Raw genomic sequence first — 10665 nt, forward strand, 5'->3', positions numbered from 1 at the left:
TTGAAACGCTAAAATCCTGCCTCGGTTTGCGTGCCGTTTCTCTGGTTCCAGTTCCTCGCGTTTCTCTGCGTCCGTCGGGGCCAGTTTTCAAAAGCAAGCAATATATATATCAAAACGCTCAGAATAAAACCCCGAGCGTGGTTCAGAGGTTGGTTTCGTTAAATTCTAAGTCGCACGCAAAACGATGATTTTTAGACTAATTACTTAAGAATTAACCCATAACCTCCCAGTTATGGATTTCTCTTCCTTAATTAGCTTAACCCGCGTATCTTGCCCCCACTATTCCTACTTCTACCAAGAACATATAGACATATACACTGAATAATACTTATATATATATAATCATTCAAAATACATCGTTTCCAAAAATTCCGGATAGAAATTTCCAGGATGTTACAGGCTACTTTGCTAAAATCTCTTATAAAGCGCCTGTAGAATCCTGCATGACCAAGAAAAGATCGCACCTCTCGCACGCAAGAGGGGTAAGGTAATTGTGAAATAATAGAAATTTTTGCAGGATCTACTTCAATGCCCTTATTGGAAATAATGTGGCCTAAAACTATACCTTGCTCAACCATAAAATGACATTTTTGAAAATTTAGAACAAGGTTAGTTTCAGTGCATCTATTCAAAACCTTTTCCAGACTATCCAAACAAACATCAAAAGAGGATCCATATACAGTGAAATCATCCATAAACACCTCTAGGCAATTTTCTAAAAAATCACTAAAAATACTAATCATGCACCGCTTTAAGGTACCAGGGGCATTGCACAGGCCGAAAGGCATCCTCCTATAGGAAAAAGTGCCGAAGGGGTAGGTCAATATGGTCTTTTCCTGATCCTCAAGAGCAATAGTGATTTGCATATAACCAGAAAAACCATCAAGGAAATAGTAGTGAGATTTACCTGCCAGGCGTTCAAGCATCTGGTGAATGAATGACAGTGGACAATGGTCCTTTTTGGTAACCTGGTTCAGCCTCCTATAGTCGATGCATACTCTCCAACTGTTCTGCACCCGAGTAGGAATCAACTCCTCCTTCTCATTTTTTATCACGATGAGGCCGATTTTCTTTGGAACTACCTGGATGGGACTCACCCATTGGCTGTCGGAGATAGGATAAATGATTCCAGCTTGCAAAAGCTTGGTTACCTCCTTCTTCACTACATCAAGAATCACCGGGTTGAGTCTTCTCTGTGGCTGTCTTACTGGTTTAGCCCCATCTTCTAAATTTATTCGATGCATACATGTGGATGGGCTAATACCAGGAATGTCCGCCAGGGTCCAGCCTATAGCTTTCTTATGCCTCTTGAGAACTGATAACAACTTCTCCTCTTGCTCATCAACAAGGGAGGCATATATAATTACTGGAAAACTTTTGCTATCATCCAAGTAAGCATATTTTAAATTTGATGGCAGAGGCTTCAATTCTGGTGTGGATGGCTAGATAGTGGTAGAAATAGATGGTTTCTCAGCCTGTACCTCATAAAGAAAGTCAGAGGTATGTGTACTTCCTGAAACATGGTTAGTTCTATCTGACTCTATAAAATCAATCTCAAGAGGTAAAACATCAGCAGACATGTAATCAATATCAAATTCAGATTCACTCTCAAAATCAAATTCAGACATATGATCAAGTACAAATTCAGATTCAATGCATGAAGAGTGATAGGCATGTAGATTAGAATGAAGATCAGTCATGTATTCATCAACAATATGGTCAATTATTTCAACATGAAATACAGAAAGATCTTCAGATGGGTGTTTCATAGCATCGAGAATATTAAAATGAACAGTTATATCACCAAACTCCATAGATAGTGTGCCTGCATATACATCTATCTTAGTTCTAGCAGTTTTCATAAAAGGTCAGCCTAGAATAATGGGAACTGATCCTTTAGAAAATCCCTCCTCCATATTTAAAATATAAAAATCAACAGGGAAAATCAGCTCACCAACTCTAACTAAGACATCCTCTATGAAACCAGCAGGATAGGCAACACTTCTATTAGCTAAATGAATTACCACATCAGTTGACTGCAAAGGACCTAGAGATAGAGAATTAAAAATAGACAGAGGCATAACACTAACAGAAGCTCCTAAATCTAGCATGGCATTGTCAAACTTATTGTTCCCTATAATACAAGGTATGTTGAATGTACCTGGATCTTTACATTTTTCAAGGATTTAGGGAACAGATTTACCAATCAATGCGGAGACATTTCTGCCCATACTAATTCTTTCACTTCCTTTAAGCTTCCGCTTATTAGTGCACAACTCCTTCAAGAATTTAGCATATCTTGGAATTTGCTTTATTGCATCCAGCAGAGGTATGTTTACCTCTACTTTCCTAAATGTTTCCAAGATCTCCCTATCTGCCTCTTCCATTTTTTTGTTGGAAATTGCTCTTGGAGGGAATGGAAGAGGGATATGCTGCTTCTCTTTAGATTCACCTGCATAGAAATTGTTAGGTAACTTACTCTTTAAATTTTTGTCATCATCTTTTTCTGGAGTAGAGTGAGGTTGGGCAGGTTCATTGGCGGATGAGGAAGATGCTATTGGTTGAGGTCCTTGACACTGCTTTCCTGACCTCAATGTAATGGCACTCACATTTTTGGGATTCTGGACAGATTGAGAAGATAATCTATCAGAATTTTGGGACTGTTGTTGATTTAACTGTGTAGCCAACTATCCCATCTAATTAGTTAAGCTCTGAATAGAGGCTCTGGTCTCTTGCTGAAAATGCATGTTTTGCATAGTCATTTGCCTCACAAGTTCTTCAAGGGAAGGTTGCGGAGGGGCCTCAACTATTTGCTATTTCTGGGGCTGTTGCTGTTGTTGCTGGATTGGTGGAGGAACGTATGGTCTGCTTGGGCCAGCAACATTTTGAAAATAAAGCTGTTGTTGTTGCTGCTGTTGTGAATGATTCGACCATCTAAGGTTGGGATGATTCCTCCATCCGGGATTGTACCTGTTGCTGGAGAGGTCATAGTTATTCTGTTGTGGCTGATTTTGCTGCTGAGGTTGAGGAGGTCTGTTGTAGATGTTTGCAACATAAGCTTCAGGCTGTTCAATTGCTTCAGATTGTTGCCCAGAAGGGCAAAGGTCTGTGTGGGGGTCGGCAGAGGAGCATAAACCATAGAGTCTGGCGACAGGTGCAGATTTTTGATTCATGGCCAGTTGGGTTACCAGGTTAACCAAGGCATCTAGTTTACCTTCAAACTTCTTAGTCTCACCTGATGAAGATGAATTCGTGGCTACTTCATGCACTCCTCTAATGACAATAACATCATTTCTGGCACTGAATTGCTGGGAGTTGGAAGCCATCTTCTCAATTAAATTTCTGGCTTCAGCAGGGGTCATGTCTCCAAGGGCTCCACCACTGGCAGCATCTATCATACTTCTCTCCATGTTGTTGAGTCCTTCATAAAAATATTGGAGGAGAAGCTGCTCTGAAATATGGTGGTGAGGGCAATTAGCACATAATTTTTTAAATCTCTCCCAGTATTCATATAGGCTCTCTCCATTGAGTTGTCTAATGCCTGAAATATCTTTTCTGATGGCCGTGGTCCTGGAAGCAGGGAAATGTTTTTCTAAGAATACTCTCTTGAGGTCATCCCAGCTCGTGACGGACCTTGGAGCAAGGTAATATAGCCAGTCCGATGCCACTCCCTCTAAAGAATGGGGAAAGGCCTTCAGAAATATGTGATCCTCCTGGACATCTAGTGGTTTCATGGTGGAGTAGACAATATGGAATTCTTTCAGATGTTTGTGTGGGTCTTCACCTGCAAGGCCATGAAACTTTGGAAGCAAATGGATTAGTTTAGTTTTAAGAATATATGGGACATCCTCATCAGGGTATTGGATGCACAAGCTTTCGTAGGTGAAATTAGGTGCAACTAATTCCCTTAGAGTCCTCTCACGGGGTGGAGGGTGTGCCATGTTCTCAGAATATTCAAAATCGGAATGCTCAAAATTATAATGCTCAAAATCACCAATAACAGAATCCTTAGGATGCTCAAAAGGTACTAAATGATGTCTAACTAATCTATAAAATGTCCTATCTATCTCAAGATCAAAAGGTTGTAAGTAAGATGGATTTCCTCTAGTCATACACTAAATTCAGCATGCACAATTAGTTGCCTTCTTATGCAAGTAACAGTGTAGGTTTGAACTACAGCTGCCATCAAATGATGTCCAAATGACTTGAAATTTTGTGAGCAACCTTATAAAATGATGAGAAGATATCACAAAAAATTTCAAATGACAATTCGAAGTCTAACTATATAAGCTAAAAATGATAAGTTAAGAAAAATAAGAGAATAATACTTGAAAAATAAAAAAACTTTTGACAGAATCACTTTTTTTAGACGATGGAGACCTCAGCCGGCCTATGGCAGGATGCCACGGCGTAGGAAATTTTTTTCTACCCCAAATACATATATAATAATTGCGATTCTGATAACCAGAGCAAAAGTTATGGCCGTTTGAAGTTTTGACAAAAATCAAATTTGCTACTTTTTTCGAACTTTCAAATCTGACCAAACTAAAGACTCTAGCTATTTTTCCCAAGAAATATAGATTAAAAGAAGTTACCACAAAAAAATTCAGCCAAAAATAATAACTCTAGCTACTAAAACAAAAAATCCCAAATAATTCAGCAAGGGTGGTCGCTAAAATCCATCGCTACATGATTTCCACTACAACTTTGTTTTGCCGCAAGCAAAAGTGGTCGCTAAATCCGTCGCAAAACACTATTCACAGCAAAACACCCAAAACTGAAACAGGGGAAGCACTTAACAGAAAAACTAAAACAGAACACACACTAAACAAAATACCAAGACACTAAACAACACTAACACACACTCTAACACAACACTAACAATTAAACATAAAACACGAAAGAATTAAACACTAACACGACACTAGCTATTATGAACCTTTGGACACTGCTCCCCGGCAACGGCGCCAAATTTGATCAAGGTCGTACCCGAATCAAATAAATATTAAAATGTAGTAACTAGGAAGTGATCCTAGGTCGTTTCCCAATGAGCAATGATACACCAAATGTTCATAATAGATAGTAGGCAATAGTAACAAATTGGGAAGGAGGGTTGTTTGCTTTTGTAAATTAAACAGCGAGTAAAATTGAATTAGAATTTATTATAATTAAAATACGTTGCTTCCCCTTGATTCACAAGCAAGTCTCTAGGTTGCGAGAATTTATCCTTTATCAGTTCAACCACTTAATCCAACCCTAAATTATATTACTAAGCGAAATTTAACATAAAGCATTCATTATGTGATTAAGCATCACACACACCAATTACTCATAAACGATCATTAAGCATGAACGTAAATTAAGCGCAGAGACAATTAATCAAGCACTAAGCATGCATGAATTAATAGCAACAAATTCAGAGTAATTAGTGAAGAGGAAAAACTGAACAGAATTTAACAGTAATAATAGAACCTCAAAGAGAACTGTGCTTGATCCTCAAGAGAAAACAACACTGCGGACTTAGCCTTCCATTAATCAAATAGAGAACAAAATTGTATTGATAAAACTAAAAGTCTGATCTGGAATTGTAAAAAACGAAAATAAAAGAGAAAGAGAAGAGAGACTAAAACTAAAAACGAAAAATAGAAGAGAGAGAGGAGAGAGAGAGAGCTAAACTAGAACCTTGGTGATGTTATATAGTTTTTTTAGCCCCAAAGCTTACAAATCTGTTTTAAATCCAAGCCCATAAGTAAAATCAAATCAAATCTAGATAAGATAAGATAAGATCTAGATGAAATAATATCTAGATGAGATCAAATCTAAATAATATCTAGATAAGATAAGATAAGATAAGATCTAATTTTGTAGAATAAATTAGTTTGCCCTCTTCAAGTCCAAGCCCAATGCTGGATTCAAGCCCAAGCCCAATTCTAGATTCAAGCCCAATGCTTTATTAATTCCTGAAATTAGATTAAAAACATCAAATTAGCTGAATGGGCCCAAATAATAAAACTGCCTAATAAATTTGACAATTAAGACTAATCAGTATTTAAAATGGTGCAAAAAGGGTTAAGAAATAGGAGAAAATAATGGCACATCAATGGGTTCGGGAGTTGTTTATGCATGGGGAAGGTATTAGCACCCCACGCGCCCATCACAAGGGACGACAACCTTTAATCGAGTGCGCGTAACATGACTTCAAAATTATGTATTTCCTTTTTTATGTTTCATTATTTTTTGGGGTCGACATGGGTGTTGCCCTTGCTCCTACGTATCCTCAGGTGCGATGAGAAATTCAGACCTACGTAGTTCTTTAAGTTTGAATGTTTGTGTGTTAAATTGATTTTGTTTTTGAAAGATTTATTTTAATTGCAAACAAAAAGTTGTTTAAGGCGTTGGACCTTGAAATGATGTCTTAAATTTTGAAAAGCAAAGAGAATCGTTAAGGCGTTGGACCTTGAAATGATCTCAAGTGATATTTGATAAAAAGAAGTTATTTATGAGTTGGTTTTATCTTGGTTTTGTTTATTAACTTTCAATCTCTTTTAAAGACAATTTTACAACACTAGTGATCGGTTAAGATTGAATTTTACAAAGAAAAATGAGATCAACGATGATAAATGGAGAAGATGAATGTGCACATAATAACAAGGGAGACCCCTAAGGGTACATAGATCACATTCAAATCTTTTAAAAAAAAACTAACCGACGGTCGCACGAAGAACACTGAACAAGGAACAATGTAGGGATTGATCGTGGTCGCGATTCGGTAGCGCCTCGGCTTCATTTCCTCTTCTTTCTTTCTTCTTCTTTCTCTCTTCTCTCAATTCCCTCACCTTGTAAACCTTGGAACTCCCTCTCAGCCTCCCCTTCACACCTATTTATAGAAAAAGGCACTTGGGACAACGAGCTAAGGCTTAGTCCTGAAGTCACCAGCTTGCCCAGGCGAGCTGGTTCCTTCACCCTGAAGTCATTTGAGGGCCCATGTGAGCCAGAGGCTAGCCTGGGTGAGCTAGGGTCTAGAAAAACCAAGGAAAAGACCCTTTTGCCACATTTTTTTGTGGTATTTTTCACATTCTTGATCAAAACACTAAATGATCATCTGTTTCACACTGTAACTGGCGTTCAACACCGTAAGTCGACTAGCAAGGATCAAAAGATCAATGAACAATTGTCCCTTCACGAAATTAGGGTATGACACATGCTTAGCAGATCTTGCAAGCCAAAATAACCTACAACTCACGCTAAGTCGAGTTAACCCATGCCAAGCCCAAATCTCTCTTGGGTTTGCAATTATCCAAATTGGGCTTAGCACGAGTATTCAATTTTTTTACTGATGAGTAAGTTAGGAAGGTGGGAACACCAACAACCACCGCCAATTAGTGCTAAGTGGGAATGAGAGTGAGTGTGTGAGTGAGTGAAAACTAAAAGCATAAGCAGGAAGAACAGAGAAAGCCTTGAATTATATCTTTGGATTTCGAAACTTCAGCACCATTAAGGGTAAAGACTCTTCCCGTGGCCTTTGGATGTCTAGTTTGGTCATTCGGGCCTCCACCATTTTGCTCTTTCTTGAGTCGTGAACAATCTCTTTGAGTGTGTCCTTTTTGTCCATAATTAAAACATGTTACGCCTATATCGGGACAATTCGAGGAGATGTGCCTTGGTGTCGCAACCTACCCTTCGGCGGGAGGGCGACGCGAGACTCGCGGGATGCGTGTTCCACGAAAGGAATACGCGCGGAGTTGCCACCAACGTTTATTCGAGGAAAACGTCGGAAAAACCGGAAAAGACGCGATCTACGAACTTTTAAGTTGAAAGGTTCGGGAGTTGTATTTACGCACGGGGAAGGTATTAGCACCCCACACGTCCGTCCCAAGGGACGACAGCCTTTAATCGAATGTGCAAACATGACTTTGATTTTTTATGTTCCCTTTTTATGTTCTTATATCCTTTATACCCTTTTTATATTTTTTTTCCTTTTTGTGGTCGACAAGGGTGTTTCCCTTTGCTCCTACGTATTCCTCAATTGCGATGAGGAAATCAGACCTACGTAGTTCTTTCGGAACAAAGTGTTTGGTTAAGTTGTTTTTGTCTTTTTTGCAAAATATGTTTTTATTGAACAAAAGGTCATTTAAGGTGTTGAACCATTAAACGGTCTTTTGATTTTGAAAGGGGAGAAACGTTAAGGCGTTGGACCATTAACGATCTCTTGTTTTTGAAAGGAGAGAAACGTTAAGGCATTTGGACCATTAACGATCTCTTGGGGTGGTCGACAAAAGCGGGGCTTTTGCTCCTACGTATCCTCAATTGCGATGAGGAAATCAGACCTACGTAGTTCTTGCAAAAGCGGTAAAGTTACATGTTGATTTTATGCTTTTGAACGGTCCATGTTAACCGATAAAAGCAAAGAGGACCGTTTAAGGCGTTGGACCTTAAAACGGTTTTTTAGTGATTTTCGGACAAAACTTGATTTGTGAGTCTATTTTAGTCTTAGTTTCACTTTGGTTATTAATCAATTCATTCAATGAAACTTCCAAAGAAAAAACGTCCGATTGATTTTTTTGTTTTATTTTATTCAAAGATATTTTGATTATTTTATTATTATTTTTCAAGATATTTTGATTATTTTATTATTATTTTACTTTTTTTGGTTTAACCGAGGTTATAGCGTGAACGATCGGTTAGATTTCATTTTAAAAGTGATTAAATGAGATTACAACACAAATGATCGGTTGAAATTCATTTTATCATTTATTAGGTGAGAAAACGGCTTAAATAAACGGTAAAAGCGCGTTAAAGACGGAAAAAAAGAAATCGAAAATGAACGAAATAAAGAGGAAAGCTTAAAAAAACAAGAAATGAATTAAAAGTCTCGGATTCGAAAACTTACCCGTTGAAGAACGAAGAACGGATGAAGAACGATGAAGAACGGACGAAAACCTTCACGGATTTGCTTACGGAAACATCTCGGAAGCGTTACGGAAGCACCTCGGCTTGGATTTTCTTCACGGAAACAATTTTTTTCACCCAAAACAGCTGAAATACATAGCCAGGGGGCTGAGGGATCTTTAGAACAGCCCCCTTCAGCCTATTTATAGGAAAAAAGGGGGAGGAGGTTGCCGCCCAGCTCACCCAGGCGACCTTAGCTCGCCCAGGCGAGCTGGGTTGCTTCCTCCAGAAGCAACCCAGCTTCAAAAAACGTTCTGGAAGGCCCAATTCAAAATTTCGAAATTGCTATTTGCACCCCCCAATTTTGATAAGTTCACCCCCCTTCTTTCATAATTTACGGAAAAGTTACGGAAGCCTTACGGAAGCATATAGGACTTGATTTTCTTCTTTTTTTCTCTTCCGTCTCACCCGTATTAAGTTAATTATGCTTATTTAGAGTTACGGGAATTTTACGGAAGCATTACGGGTGTCCCGGAAGCCCCGGAATCCCATTTTTCAACAACACGGGGGGTGTGGTGGCCATCTAGCTCGCCCAGGCGAGCTCAGCTCGCCCAGGCGAGCTAGGTTACTTCAACCTTAAGCAAGAAATTGCCCAGAAACCTCTAGAAGGGCCCAGATTCGAAAATTACTGTTTGCACCCCCCATTTTACTAAATACACCCCCCTTTGCTTTTTTTGGTGATTCTTTTTTCGTAAAGTTACGGAAACTTACGAATTTCGTAACGATACTTGTTTTCTTTCCGTAATGTTACGGAACCTTGCGGATTACATAATCATCCCCTTTTTGACTTACGGAATGTTACGGAACCTCACTTAATTATGCAACGATGCTTCCATTTGATTTCCGGTGTGTCACGGAAATTTACGAATTGTGCATCAATATTTTTTGGTTTTTCGGCATGTCCTGGAATTTCACAAATTGCCTAATGATGGGTACCAAGCACCTCACAAGGACCAAAGAAAGGTTGCATGTCATCAAGCAAAGGTCCCCGGACGAAATTAGGGTATGACAGTTGCCCCTCTTTACTTGTCTTTTATTGGAGATAAAAGGAAAGTAAAGATAAGACACTAATTTTGTTCCTCTCGGTTGACGAGAGTCGCGGGTGACCATGACTTGTCGTTCCTAGAATTTCACAAATTGCCTAATGATGGATGCCAAGCACCTCACAAGGACCAAAGAATGGTCGCATGTCATCAAGCAAAGGTCCCCGGACGAAAATTAGTGTATGACACTAATTTCGCTCCTCTCGGTTGACGAGAGTCGCGGGCGACCATGAAATTTCCGCATGTAAATGACTTGTTGTTCCCGGAGGAACAGAAGGTGCAGAAGACTGTGTCAGCCTCTGCATGCTATCAAGCGTTCTGTCTTACAGATAGCAAAAGAATGTTTATACGGATAACCACTCGGGTATTTCCGCGTATCATCGGGCCCGCCGCCTCTGGATGATACAAGGGTGCAGAATGACCAAACTTGGTCTCTGCTTGTCATCGGGCCCGCCGCCTCTGGATGACAAAAGGGTGCGGATAACCGTAAGGTATCTCCGCGTATCATCGGGCCCGCCGCCTCTGGATGATACAAGGGTGCAGAATGACCAAACTTGGTCTCTGCTTGTCATCGGGCCCGCCGCCTCTGGATGACAAAAGGGTGCGGATAACCGTAAGGTATCTCCGCGTATCATCGGGCCCGCCGCCTCTGGATGATACAAGGGTGCAGAAT

At 39.6% G+C, this 10665-nt stretch overlaps 1 non-coding gene across 1 annotated transcript; it reads left to right on the forward strand.

Moving 5' to 3' along the window:
- Positions 1 to 3455: 3455 nt before the first annotated feature.
- Positions 3456 to 3563, forward strand: LOC114407890. Its single transcript, XR_003665702.1, has one exon. It is a non-coding gene; the product is annotated as a small nucleolar RNA R71 (small nucleolar RNA).
- The last annotated feature ends 7102 nt before the right edge of the window (positions 3564 to 10665 follow it).

The sequence above is a fragment of the Glycine soja genome, chromosome 3, assembly GCF_004193775.1.
Source record: "Glycine soja cultivar W05 chromosome 3, ASM419377v2, whole genome shotgun sequence".
Lineage (NCBI taxonomy): Eukaryota > Viridiplantae > Streptophyta > Magnoliopsida > Fabales > Fabaceae > Glycine > Glycine soja.